General features: G+C 46.4%; 1 long non-coding RNA gene across 1 annotated transcript; it reads left to right on the top strand.

Annotated features, from left to right (window-relative positions):
* Positions 1 to 593: 593 nt before the first annotated feature.
* LOC122922596 lies at positions 594 to 11,654 on the top strand. Its single transcript, XR_006387148.1, has 2 exons — positions 594 to 721; positions 11,401 to 11,654. It is a non-coding gene; the product is annotated as an uncharacterized LOC122922596 (long non-coding RNA).
* Positions 11,655 to 11,998: the final 344 nt, after the last annotated feature.

The raw sequence follows: 11,998 nt of genomic DNA, 5'->3' as shown, positions 1-11,998 counted from the left end.
GGACTATGGACTGTATTTTTAGCTTAAATTGCACACTGACTAATGCGGCAGAGGCCCCAGATGGAGGGTATCGCCAAAAATGGGTGTTTTTTAAAACCCAGAAAATTATTGAAGTATTTCAAGCTTGTTTTTAACATTTTGGCCAAAGAGTAATAAGCCACTCACCACGTCAAGGTCGCCTCTAAGAGTGGTCCCTAACACTAGTTCCTACCTGTTATGGGCCATGTCAGCCAGTGGCTGATTACGCTTTGGCCAAAATGTACACCAATGCCTCATTCAACATCCAGCATAGAGGCAGGGCAGAGAGCTGGTTGCAGAGTGCGATTGCATTTGTGTTTTTGCGTTTGTATCTGTATTTCGCCATAGCAATGTGCACCTGCATACAGGGTTGTGCGGGCTGAACCCCCCACATTTTTATCTTTGTAGTATATATTGGAGGCGTGGCGATCTCCAAGCAGTCATGCACACCTGACCAGTTAGTCTGCCCTGGAGGCTGGTTTTAAAGTCAATATAAAACTGAGTCTGCTTTTATAGCGCCTACCAGTAGCCATTTGGCTCCAGGAGAAGTATATAGTGGGCTCAGCATGCATGTAGGTACTTGCATCCCTGGATCCGATGAAAGCTGTAATGGCACTGGACGGAGTTAAAAACAGAGAGTGCCTGGCGTGCATGCTGTACCTGCGCTCCCTGGACTTTGTGTGGCTGTCATGGCCCATAACAGGTAGGAACTAATGTTAGGGACCACTCATGGAGGCGACCTTGACGTGGTGAGTGGCTTATTATGCTTTGGCCAAAATGTACACCAATGCCTCATTCAACATTCAGCATAGAGGCAGGGCAGAGTGCTGGTTGCAGAGTGCGATTGCATTTGTGTTTTTGCGTTTGTGTCTGTATTTCGCCACAGCAATGTGCACCTGCATAGGGTTGTGCGGGCTGAACCCCCCACATTGTTTTTAACAATGACAGATGCGGCAAACGCCGCAAATTTGGGATTTTTCTCTAAATGGTTGTTTTTTGAATAACAGAATATGACTGCAGTATATAAGGCTTGAATTTCACAATGACAGATGCAGCAAGGGCTGTAGAATTTTGTATTTTGTCCAAAAGGGGTGTTTTTTAAAACCCAGAAAATTATTTCTGTATTTCTAGCTTAATTTGCACACATACAAATGCAGCAAAGGCCACAGATGTAGGATATTGCCAAAAATGGGTGATTTTTTTTAAAACCAGAATATAATTGCAGTATTTCAAGCTTTTATTTGACTGTCACAAATGCACATAAGCAGAGCTGGTGCACAGAACTTGCATAAAATGGCCGCCGCCGCCCACCTAACTAACAGACGGATAAAAGTTATTTTTCCGTGTCACTGGGCGCAGGGTAAGGTAAAAAGATTGTGCCCTGCACCCACACAACTAAATCTAGGTAGATCGCTGAGTTAACAAGCACTTCAGATTAAAGATTCTGTCCTTCTCTCTCTCACAGCAGCAGCAGCAGCCTCTCCCTACACTGATCAGAGCAGAGTGACGAGCAGCGCTACGTGGCTCCAGCTTATATAGAGCCTGGGTCACATGCTGCACTGGCCAATCACAGCCATTCCATTAGTAGGCATGGCTGTGAAGGCTTCTAAGGGCACAGAGTTAAATGCTTGTCAATTGGCTGCAGCCTTTCAAAAAGGGCCATTAACTCGCCGAACACCGAACCCGAACTTTTACTGAAATGTTCGGGTTCGGTTCCGGGGTCCAAAAATCCTAAAGTTCGGTACGAACCCGAACTTTACAGTTCGGATTTGCTCAACCCTACTAATGACTCTTTACTGTAAGAGCAGTGAAAATATGAGCTTTTTACTATAAGAGCAGTGAGACTATGGACTCTTTACTGTAAGAGCAGTGAGACTATGGACTCTTTACTGTAAGAGCAGTGAGACTATGGACTCTCTACTGTAAGAGCAGTGAGACTATGGACTCTTTACTATAAGAGCAGTGAGACTATGGATTCTTTACTGTAAGAGCAGTGAGACTATGAGGCTCTTTACTGTAAGAGCAGTAAGACTATGGACTCTTTACTGTAAGAGCAGTGAGACTATGGACTCTTTACTGTAAGAGCAGTGAGACTATGGACTCTTTACTGTTAGAGCAGTGAGACTATGGACTCTTTACTGTTAGAGCAGTGAGACTATGGATTCTTTACTGTTAGAGCAGTGAGACTATGGACTCTTTACTGTAAGAGCAGTGAGACTATGGACTCTATACTGTAAGAGCAGTGAGACTATGGACTCTTTACTATAAGAGCAGTGAGACTATGGACTCTTTACTGTAGAGCAGTGAGACTATGGACTCTTTACTGTAAGAGCAGTGAGACTATGGACTCTTTACTGTAGAGCAGTGAGACTATGGACTCTTTACTGTTAGAGCAGTGAGACTATGGACTCTTTACTGTAGAGCAGTGAGACTATGGACTCTTTACTGTAAGAGCAGTGAGGACTATGGACTCTTTACTGTAAGAGCAGTGAGACTATGGACTCTTTACTATAAGAGCAGTGAGACTATGGACTCTTTACTGTAAGAGCAGTGAGACTATGGACTCTTTACTGTAAGAGCAGTGAGACTATGGGACTCTTTACTGTAAGAGCAGTGAGACTATGGACTCTTTACTGTAAGAGCAGTGAGACTATGGACTCTTTACTGTAAGAGCAGTGAGACTATGGACTCTTTACTGTAAGAGCAGTGAGACTATGAGGCTCTTTACTGTAAGAGCAGTGAGACTATGGACTCTTTACTGTAAGAGCAGTGAGACTATGGACTCTTTACTGTAAGAGCAGTGAGACTATGGACTCTTTACTGTTAGAGCAGTGAGACTATGGACTCTTTACTGTAAGAGCAGTGAGACTATGGGCTCTTTACTGTAAGAGCAGTGAGAATATGGACTCTTTACTGTAAGAGCAGCGAGACTATGGACTCTTTACTGTAAGAGCAGTGAGACTATGGACTCTATACTGTAAGAGCAGTGAGACTATGGGGCTCTTTACTGTAAGAGCAGTGAGACTATGGACTCTTTACTATAAGAGCAGTGAGACTATGGACTCTTTACTGTAAGAGCAGTGAGACTATGGACTCTTTACTGTAAGAGCAGTGAGACTATGAGGCTCTTTACTGTAAGAGCAGTGAGACTATGGACTCTTTACTATAAGAGCAGTGAGACTATGGACTCTTTACTGTAAGAGCAGTGAGACTATGGACTCTTTACTGTAAGAGCAGTGAGACTATGGACTCTTTACTGTAAGAGCAGTGAGACTATGGACTCTTTACTGTAGAGCAGTGAGACTATGGACTCTGTACTGTAAGAGCAGCGAGACTATAGACTCTGTACTGTAAGAGCAGTGAGACTATGGACTCTATACTGTAAGAGCAGTGAGACTATGGACTCTTTACTGTAAGAGCAGTGAGACTATGGACTCTATACTGTAAGAGCAGTGAGACTATGGACTCTATACTGTAAGAGCAGTGAGACTACGGACTCTTTACTGTAAGAGCAGTGAGACTGTGGACTCTATACTGTAAGAGCAGTGAGACTATGGACTCTTTACTGTAAGAGCAGTGAGACTGTGGACTCTATACTGTAAGAGCAGTGAGACTGTGGACTCTATACTGTAAGAGCAGTGAGACTATGGACTCTATACTGTAAGAGCAGTGAGACTATGGACACTTTACTGTAAGAGCAGTGAGACTATGGACTCTTTACTGTAGAGCAGTGAGACTATGGGACTCTATACTGTAAGAGCGGTGAGACTATGGACTCTATACTGTAAGAGCAGTGAGACTATGGACTCTTTACTGTAAGAGCAGTGAGACTATGGACTCTTTACTGTAAGAGCAGTGAGACTATGGACTCTTTACTGTAAGAACACACAGAGAGAATGCACCAAACAGATATAACACTGACTATGCTGGCAAGACATAAGTAAAGGTATTAAAAGCTGAGACTTTCGCCAATATGTTCCAGTCATGGAGATATCGGAGCCCACATGCACCACGTCACGGTTTCTCAGCATGGCAAGGGGTCCTAACCACTGCTCTGACTATGGTGTGAACACGGTCTGGGGATGATATAATTCAGCTCACAGCCAAGCTCCCCACAATTGCCCAGCATAAATGCTGTGGTTGTACAATGTGGATGAAGCCAGGCCGCGAGCCACACCCACACCAGAGCAGTGGTTAGGACCCCTTGCCATGCTGAGAAACCGTGACGTGGTGCATGTGGGCTCCGATATCTCCATGACTGGAACATATTGGCGAAAGTCTCAGCTTTTAATACCTTTACTTATGTCTTGCCAGCATAGTCAGTGTTATATCTGTTTGGTGCATTCTCTCTGTGTGTTCTCTATGATTGCTACATTCTGTGTAGTTTGCTCTTGTGGTGCATGTGGACCGCGTCGATATCCTCCATTGTATGCATATTTTGCTGGGGTTAGTCGATTACTGCGGTCCACATGCGGTCGGGCTGCTCCCCTAACTAAAGACACGCTACAGTGCCATGGGCTGAGCAGCTCCTCCAGAATTGCCACTAATTTTTTTGTTTTTCATTTTCTGTCTTTACTGTAAGAGCAGTGAGACTATGGACTCTTTACTGTAAGAGCAGTGAGACTATGGACTCTATACTGTAAGAGCAGTGAGATTATGGACTCTACTGTAAGAGCAGTGAGACTATGGACTCTATACTGTAAGAGCAGTGAGACTATGGACTCTATACTGTAAGAGCAGTGAGACTATGGACTCTATACTGTAGAGCAGTGAGACTATGGACTCTTACTGTAAGAGCAGTGAGACTATGGACTCTTTACTGTAAGAGCAGTGAGACTATGGACTCTTTACTGTAAGAGCAGTGAGACTATGGACTCTTTACTGTAAGAGCAGTGAGACTATGGAGCTCTTTACTGTAAGAGCAGTGAGACTATGGACTCTTACTGTAAGAGCAGTGAGACTATGGACTCTTTACTGTAAGAGCAGTGAGACTATGGACTCTTTACTGTAAGAGCAGTGAGACTATGGACTCTTTACTGTAAGAGCAGTGAGACTATGGACTCTTTACTGTAAGAGCAGCGAGACTATGGACTCTTTACTGTAAGAGCAGTGAGACTATGGACTCTTACTGTAAGAGCAGTGAGACTATGGAGCTCTTTACTGTAAGAGCAGTGAGACTATGGACTCTTTACTGTAAGAGCAGTGAGACTATTGAGCTCTTACTGTAAGAGCAGTGAGACTATGGACTCTTTACTAGTAAGAGCAGTGAGACTATGGACTCTTTACTGTAAGAGCAGTGAGACTATGGACTCTTTACTGTAAGAGCAGTGAGACTATGGACTCTTTACTGTAAGAGCAGTGAGACTATGGACTCTTTACTGTAAGAGCAGTGAGACTATGGACTCTTACTGTAAGAGCAGTGAGACTATGGACTCTTTACTGTAAGAGCAGTGAGACTATGGACTCTTTACTGTAAGAGCAGTGAGACTATGGACTCTTTACTGTAAGAGCAGTGAGACTATGGACTCTTTACTGTAAGAGCAGTGAGACTATGGACTCTTTACTGTAAGAGCAGTGAGACTATGGACTCTTTACTGTAAGAGCAGTGAGACTATGGACTCTATACTGTAAGAGCAGTGAGACTATGAGGCTCTTTACTGTAAGAGCAGTGAGACTATGGACTCTATACTGTAAGAGCAGGTGAGACTATGGACTCTATACTGTAAGAGCGGTGAGACTATTAGAGCGTGAGACTATGGACTACTGTAAGAGCGGTGAGACTATGGACTCTTTACTGTAAGAGCAGTGAGACTATGGACTCTTTACTGTAAGAGCAGTGAGACTATGAGGCTATTTACTGTAAGAGCAGTGAGACTATGGACTCTTTACTGTAAGAGCAGTGAGACTATGGACTCTATACTGTAAGAGCAGTGAGACTATGAGGCTATTTACTGTAAGAGCAGTGAGACTATGGACTCTTTACTGTAAGAGCAGTGAGACTATGGACTCTATACTGTAAGAGCAGTGAGACTATGGACTCTTTACTGTAAGAGCAGTGAGACTATGGACTCTATACTGTAAGAGCAGTGAGACTATGGACTCTTTACTGTAAGAGCAGTGAGACTATGTATCAAGTGGCTCTCTTCTCCCCCATGTGCCAGTATCAAGTGCCTCTCTCCTCCCCCCCCCCCCCCACATGTGCCAGTACCAAGTGTGAAGTGCCTCTGTCCCCCCCCCCCCCATGTGCCGGTATCATAGTGCCATCTCCCCCCCAATGTGCCAGTATTATATTGCCATCTCCCCCCAATGTGCCAGTATCATAGTGTCATCTCCCCCCAATGTGCCAGTATCATAGTGCCATTCCCCCCCAATGTGCCAGTATCATAATGCCATCTCCCCCCAATGTGCCAGTATCATAGGGCCATCCCCCAATGTGCCAGTATCATAGTGCCAACTACCCCCATAATGTGCCAGTATCATAGTGCCATCTCCCCCATAATGTGCCAGTATCATAGTGCCATCTCCCCCATAATGTGCCAGTATCATAGTGCCATCCCCCCAATGTGCCAGTATTATAGTGCCATCTCCCCCATAATGTGCCAGTATCATAGTGCCATCTCCCCCCAATGTGCCAGTATTATAGTGCCATCTCCCCCCAATGCGCCAGTATCATAGTGCCAACTCCCCCCATAATGTGCCAGGATCATAGTGCCATCTCCCCCATAATGTGCCAGTATCGTAGTGCCATCTCCCCCATAATGTGCCAGTATCATAGTGCCATCTCCCCCCCAATGGGCCAGTATCATAGTGCCATCTCCCCCCCAATGGGCCAGTATCATAGTGCCTTCTCCCCCCCAATGTGCCAGTATCATAGTGCCTTCTCCCCCCCCAATGTGCCAGTATCATAGTACCTTCTCCCCCCCAATGTGCCAGTATCATAGTGCCATCTCCCCCCCAATGTGCCAGTATCATAGTGCCTTCTTCCCCCCAATGTGCCAGTAGTATCATAGTGCCTCTCACCTCTCCCCCCCATCCCCCCCCCCAGCCCAATGTGCGCCGCCTGCAGCGGCACAAGGCCCGCGGCCTATCAGAGGAACAGGGAAAGGAGACACCTCTCCCTCCCCTACCGCAGCAGCGAAGCGCTCATCTCCTGCTGTGCCCTTTCGCCGCCGCCGCCACCAGTCTGGGGCCTACCGGGATTCGTATCCGGTAAATTGCGTTCGGATTCGAGTCCACGAATCTAGCAAGATTCGAGGGATTCGTGGATTTGACGAATCCCCCGTCCCATCTCTATTATATATTCTTTACTATATGAGCAGTGAGACTATGGGACTCTTTACTGTAAGAGAAGAAAGACTGTAGGGCTCTTTACTGTAAGAGCAGTAAATCTATGGACTCTGAACAATGAGATTATGGGGCTGTAACAGCAGGGAGACGATGTGATTCATTACTGTAAGAGACGGCTGAGCTTAGCTCTGGCACATTGTGGTTGTTCTGTGGGAGGTACATCACCTCCGCTCTTTATTGCTGCCACCACCCTCCTCCTCTGATGTTGCCTCCTCCTCAGCACCCCCCCCCCCCCCCCCCCGTTCTGGCTTCAAAGTCTAGTCCAGCACAGAATCGCCATCCGAGTCCTCACCCTCACTGCCACTTTTATCAGACTGTGATATCTCATGGTGGGATCCTTGGCACCCATCCTCTGCTCTGCATTTTCCATGACTGCCACTGTGACTACACCTACCACCAAAACCATGCCACTACTACCACCACCAACACAGCTATGCCTGTGGTCTGCAGCCTCCTTCTGAACCCCCTCCTCAGGGCAACCCAAATGGTGATAGGTCTCACATGAGTTGTCAACAGAGAGACTCTCTAGACTATCTGCCATAGGGCGTGGTCAGGTTTTCTTGCCACTTTTAGGAAAAAAAGAAGGTGCCCTACTAGGAAGGGGCGATGAAGACTGGGAAGACTCCACTGAAAGCCTTCTCTGGGGCTGCACGGAGATGGAGCAGGAGGAACGCTGTGACCTGTGGCTCTATGGCACGGTGTGAAGTCACCTCCACGTTACCATGCTACGACTGATAGGAGGAGTGAGCCATCCAATCAACTCTCTTCCTCTTTCTCAACTATAATGTTGCGCCTTTCTGAAGCCAGGGACAACTGTGGTCTACTACTACTACTACTACTACTACTACTTCTGGATGGATAGCTCGTGCTACTACTACCCACTGGACCTGGGTCTTTCATTTGGAACCTTCCTGTATCCCAGACATTTTTTTAGCCTAAATGTACATAGTCACACAAAGTAAGGAACGGTTTGCAAATCTGATTTCTGGAACTTTAAGATAGAGAGGCGCAATACGATGGAAATGCTGCAGTATCAGCGCCACTAACAGATTTGAGCCCAATGTCTTTTGCTTGTTAAAATATGTGGATTCAGAAAAACATGTCTCTAGTGTAAAACACAAGTTGACAAACAAAAGTGGATTTTAAGATAAAGGTATTAAAACGCGCTCCACAAGCTCCTGGAATTTGCCCAGAGGTGGAGAGCGCGATAAACTGGATAAACGGAGGGGGAAAGGTTTGTGGTGAAGCCACCGGACGGGAGGGCGACAGCAATCTGATGAGAATCTCTCTGCAGCAAAGTGAGTTCATGTAAAGCTAAATGTTCTGTGAAAAGATAAACTGTCACCTGATGCCACAAAGTCAATATTAGAAGTTGATGTATCTGGTTGCTCGCAGCATCAGCTACAGTATGTTTAAAAATGTGTTGTTTTTTCTTTTTCCTTTTTATATATTATGTACCGAGTCAGTCCAGTGATTGCCTGCAGTGGCCACGTATCATATATACTGTAGCCATAGCTCTAGTGTGGACTGTAAGCACAAATTTAAGGTGGGTACCTGAACGGCAGCACCAGAAATGGCGACTAAGTGGTCACCATACATCGCATTTGGAATGTTTTTAGCCCCATTACTCAGGACATAAGTCCTCAGCCCCTTTACTCGGGACAAAATTCTTCAGCCCCTTTACTCAGGACAAAAGTCTTCAACCCCTTTGGCAGTCATTCCAGCCTCCAGTCTTCTTGGAGATGAATGCACAAGGTTTACTCCTGGATTTGGGGATTTTCTGCCGTTCTTCTCTGCAGATCCTCTCCAGCTCTGTCAGGTTGGATGGGGGCCGTCGGTGGACAGCCATTTTCAGGTCTCTCGAGAGATGTTCCATTTGGTTCAGGGCTCTGGTTGGGCCCCTCAAGGACATTCAGGGTTATCCCTTAGCTTCTCCTGTGTTGTCTTGGCTGTGTGCTTAGGACCATTGTCTTTTTGGAAGGTGAACCTTCATCTAAGGTCCAGAGCTCTGCATCAGTTTTTTTTTAGAATATCTCTGTACTTTGCTCCATTCAGTTTTCCCTCCAAGCTGACCAGTCTCATGTCCCTCACCATGGTTGTCACCACCATGCCGCCCACCAGGGTCGATCGGGTCCCAGTGTTTAGGAATGCTGAGTGGTGATGTGGCCTGATAGTTTTGTGTCACGGTGCTCCTACCTGGATACTGTTGCTCCCCGGGGTTTGGCTTAGAAGCAACTAAGGAGTCGTAGTTGGTGGAGTAAGGGTACTTTCACACTAGCGTTATTCGTTTCCGGTATTGAAATCCAGTAAATGGTCTCAATACCGGAAAAAAACAGTTTTGTCCACATGCATTCTGAATGGAAAGCAATCCGTTCAGTATGCATCAAGATGTCTTCCATTCCGTCCCTTGTACGGTATTTGACCGGCTAAAATCCCGGAACACTACCGCACTTGCTGGATCCAGCATTAATTTCCATTGCGCATGCACAGTTTTCTGGTCTGCGCATGCGCAGTTCAGAAAAGCTTAGATAAAATGTAATGCCCGATCCGTTATTCCAGATGATACCGGAAAGTGGGATACAGTATTTTAATGTATACGTCCAACGGATCCAGATCTGGAAAAAAAAGATATCCGTTTGCACACAGAACTGCCTGCCGGACTCTTCTAACACCAGTGTGAAAGTACCTTAAAGGGAACCTGTCACCGGGATTTTGTGTACAGAGCTGAGGACATGGGTTGCTAGATGGCCACTAGCACATCCGCAATACCCAGTCCCCATAGCTCTGTGTGCTTTTATTGTGTAAAAAAAAAAAATTCGATACATATGCAAATTAACCTGAGATGAGTCCTGTATGTGAGATGAGTCGGGGACAGGACTCTTCTCAGGTTAATTTGCATATTTGTTTACACAATAAAAGCACACAGAGCTATGGGGACTGGGTATTGCGGATGTGCTAGCGGCCGTCTAGCAACCCATGACCTCAGCTCTATACACAAAATCCCGGTGACAGGTTCCCTTTAAGTAGAGTCCAGACTTGGTGAAGTTCAATGATTTTTACTTGAATAAACTTGCAATAAATTTGTGTCATCCAAACAATATGTGATCTTTCTCTGGGCTCCAGCAGGTTAAGGGTAAACTGGCAGCTGGACCTGAATGCTCTGCTGTATCCGTCTCTGCTGCGCTAATCTCTGGCTTCAGTCTGGTTACTGGACTTTCTAGCAGCTCTGGTACCTTTGAGTGGGGTGGCTTTAGCCATTGACCCCCTTATAATACTCCATCTGTGAACTGCCTGGAGCCAGGGTGCCCTAAAAGCTGCTTCCCGGGGCTCCTGCAGAGGGAGGGAGGAACACTCCTCTCACTGCGCCATGTCTGGTCCCTTCGGACTCTAAAATTCAACTTCCAGTTTCCTGCAGCCCCTCCCTTGGTAGGAAACTGAACTAGCCCACTTCTGCCCTAAAGGGGGGGATTGGAATGGTAAGTTCCATTCTATGTAAAGGTACTCCCTGCCAGATACACTGCCACCTGCTGGACAACCTGGCACATTATATGTAATAACAGGTGCATAACAATATTATGAAGGCACAGTATCAGAGGACCTGCAATTAAGTACTCAGATGACATTCTTTCCTAGCCATTAGAGACAGTAGCAGGGTGTAAGAATGGTAGTGCCCCCTCTGGGTGCTTCACTGTAGGGATGGTATTGGGCAGGTGATGAGCGGCGCCTGGTCTCCTCCAGACATGATGCTGACACCACCATGCTTCACTGTAGAGATGGTATTGGGCAGGTGATGAGCGGCGCCTGGTCTCCTCCAGACATTACTGAGGCTTTTTTCCAACCTTCTGGAAGTTTCTCCCATCTGCACACAGGATCTTTGGGGCTCAGCCAGAGGGACCCTTGGGCTTTTGGTCACCTCTCTCCAGCCAACGTCTCCATAGTGCCCCCATAGTTTGTACCAGTTAGTTATATTGGTTTTGTTTTCTTGCATTAACATAAATGTTATTTTTATTTGATAGATTTGTTTTCTTTCATCAGATGATGCAGGATGGAGGCGACGCCGCAGAACCTGAGACGGAGGAGAAGCTTCCCCAACAGGAGTCATGAGCGGCAGATGTTTATCTTGTATAATTTGCTGTTTGCCCGACTTTCACCTGATCGTTCTGCTGATCTTAGGATAAATCACATTTCCTGCCTCCTGTAACGGCTGCTAGAAGATTGTGTCTCGCTCTCCGGGAACTAACACTGATCTGAATAAACACCGTGTGATGCTTCATTTACCCTGCGGGGGGCGCTGCAGAGAAATCCAAACCCCACAGATCACAGCTGATTGCTGAGGGTTGTACAGAAATCAATTTCACCAAAAACAAGAGTTTACAGAGTGCGGAATCTGGAATCGCCATGTAAACCGCTCTCTGTGGGGATTGTTATGGGGGTTCTCCAGGCTTTTATTATTGATGACCTATTCTCAGGATAGGTCATCAATGTCAGACTGGCGGGGGTCAGACACCCAGCACCCGCTCCGCTGTATGAGGAGACGGTGCACGCAGCGCTATGTCAGGATTAGCTGAGCGGAGCCGACTCCTGCCTGTGCCTGCTCCGCTAAAAGTCCTGCATGTCCGCTCATAGCACAGGC

The sequence above is a fragment of the Bufo gargarizans genome, unplaced genomic scaffold (genome assembly GCF_014858855.1).
Source record: "Bufo gargarizans isolate SCDJY-AF-19 unplaced genomic scaffold, ASM1485885v1 fragScaff_scaffold_549_pilon, whole genome shotgun sequence".
Lineage (NCBI taxonomy): Eukaryota > Metazoa > Chordata > Amphibia > Anura > Bufonidae > Bufo > Bufo gargarizans.
This window is presented reverse-complemented; position numbering and strand designations above follow the sequence as displayed.